A 2,842-nucleotide genomic window follows, 5' to 3' on the forward strand; every position below is an offset into this window, starting at 1 on the left:
GAGGAACTAAAAAGTCTCTTGATGAAAGTGAAAGAGGAGAGTGAAAAAGTTGGCTTAAAGCTCAACATTCAGAAAACGAAGATCATGGCATCTGGTCCCATCACTTCATGGGAAATAGATGGGGAAACAGTGGAAACAGTGGCAGACTTTATTTTTTGGGCTCCAAAATCACTGCAGATGGTGATTGCAGCCATGAAATTAAAAGATGCTTACTCCTTGGAAGGAAAGTTATGACCAATCTAGATAGCATATTGAAAAGCAGATATATTACCTTGCCAACAAGGTCCATCTAGTCAAGGCTACGGTTTATCCAGTGGTCGTGTATGGATATGAGAGTTGGACTGTGAAGAAAGCTGAGCGCCGAAGAATTGATGCTTTTGAACTGTGGTGTTGGAGAAGACTCTTGAGAGTCCCTTGGACTGCAAGGAGATCCAACCAGTCCATTCTGAAGGAGATCAGCCCTGGGATTTCTTTAGAAGGACTGATGCTAAAGCTGAAACTCCAGTATTTTGGCCACCTCATGTGAAGAGTTGACTCATTGGAAAAGACTCTGATGCTGGGAGGGATTGAGGGCAGGCGGAGAAGGGGACAACAGAGGATGAGATGGCTGATGACATCACTGACTGGATGGACATGAGTTTTAGTGAACTCCGGGAGTTGGTGATGCCAGGGAGGCCTATGCTAAGTCACTTCAGTCGTGTCTGACTCTGTGGGACCCCATAGATGGCAGCCCACCAGGCTCCCCCATCCCTGGAATTCTCCAGGCAAGAACACTGTAATGGGCTGCCATTTCCTTCTCCAATGCATGAAAGTGAAAAGTGAAAGTGAAGTTGCTCAGTCGTGTCCGACTCTTAGCGACCCCATGGATTGCAGCCTAACAGGCTCCTCCGTCCATGGGATTTTCCAAGCAAGAGTACTGGAGTGGGGTGCCATTGCCTTCTCCGGCCAGGGAGGCCTGGCATGCTGCTATTCATGGGGTTTCAAAGAGTCGGACATGACTGACAACTGAACTGAACTGAACCGAACTGAACCCTTAAGGCATTTACATATTTTCACATACTAAAAATATAAACAATAAAAATTCTTACATAAAAATGTCAAATAAGTGGCATGAGCATAGAATTTTTGAGGCATAAATGATACCTATGAGTTGGAGTGATCAGGGCTGTCTTCAGAAAGAAATCAATATCTGTGATGCAGTTTAAGATTGGATATAATTTATTTTGATATATAAATTCATATCTGCCTCTTAAAAAAATTACTGAGACGTGATCAGAGAATATCTCCCAGTCTGAGGCATTGTTTAATAAGCTAGCTACAAAAATAATGATAACAAGCAGAAATAAAGTAAAAACAGTAGCTACCATGGGTAAGATATAACAATCACATATTTACAGACACTATCTTGTTTGATATTCACAAAAACCATAAAAGTTACTATCAACTCCTTTTCACAGTGAAGGAAATTGAGACCACAAAGGAGAAAGCCATAGGTTAGTACAGTAAGTGGTGGAACTAGTATTAATTCCCTAGTCTTCCTCTCAACCAATACTATTCTCATGACTTTCTGATTATTTAACATACCTTACTCCCTTTCTGGATACCTTGTATTTTACTCTTAGCATCCTAGGCAGATCCCCAGTGAGAGAGATGGAAGCTTTGTCCTTAAGTATTTACAAGCATTTGAGTTTCTTAAGCTGTTTCAAACACATTCATAAATTCATCATGGTTATTGAAATAACCATTGTAGAAAAAGGCAAATCTGTGTAATACCTGCATCTCAGAGCTCCTGGTTGAGTTCCCAGACTGCAGTTCTCATCCACATGAACTCTTTTAGTTTCCCATAGAGGAGACTCTGCTCATATGTGCACTCTCATTAACAGAGAAAACAAAGCTGCTCAGTGTCCACATTAAGAAATAAAGCCCCGCATTACACTGAGTCAAATTCTATTCCCACTTACAAAACTGCCTTCCTGCCTTCTCTAATTCCCTTTCTTGAATCTCAATCTTGGATAACAATGAATAAAAAGAAAAAAAAAAGTAACTTCAGTTTCTGACTGCATATGCTCTTTCCTATCATTTGTATTAATTCTTGCTCATTAAGCTCAACTGAAGCTGCTTGTACAAGGTAGCAATTAATGTCTTTACAAAATGATCCTGTCACCAAAAATGTCTTTTCAATACTGGCCTCTGGGGACTTCAACATCATACACCAGTATCCTCAAGCTAGTTCTATATTTGTCACCAACCTACTCATATAAAGACCTAACAAGACCCAACTCTGTTACCAAAGAGTTAACCACCTTCAACTTTCCTTGGTTAAAACTAGCATTGCTTCATGTTCAAATAGCTGTAAAATGCTATTGTTATGAAAGATGTGACTAATTAGCACACAGGAGAGTCTGACCAAATAATACTGCAGAGACTTTGGACTGCCAATACGAGTTCATTTAATCAAGGGAATTGTCACCCAGAATCCTGACACACCAGCAGAGGAAGGTATGAGTTAGTCACAAAAGGGAAGAAAAAGAGACCAGAAAAAGTTTTACCAGCTTTACAACAAATGCTAAAGGAACTTCTCTAGGTGGGAAACGCAAGAGAAGAAAAAGACCTCCAAAAACAAACCCAAAATAATTAAGAAAATGGTAAAAGAAACATACGTATTGATAATCACCTTAAATGTAAATGGATTAAATGTTCCAACCAAGACAGGCTGACTGAATGGGTACAAAAACAAGACCTGTATCTCTGCTGTCTACTGGAGACCCATCTCAGACCTAGGGACACATACAGACAGAAAGTGAGGGAGTGGAAAAATATATTCCATGAGAATGGGAAGCAA

The sequence above is a fragment of the Bison bison genome, unplaced genomic scaffold, assembly GCF_000754665.1.
Source record: "Bison bison bison isolate TAMUID 2011002044 unplaced genomic scaffold, Bison_UMD1.0 scf7180017857904, whole genome shotgun sequence".
NCBI classification, from domain to species: domain Eukaryota; kingdom Metazoa; phylum Chordata; class Mammalia; order Artiodactyla; family Bovidae; genus Bison; species Bison bison.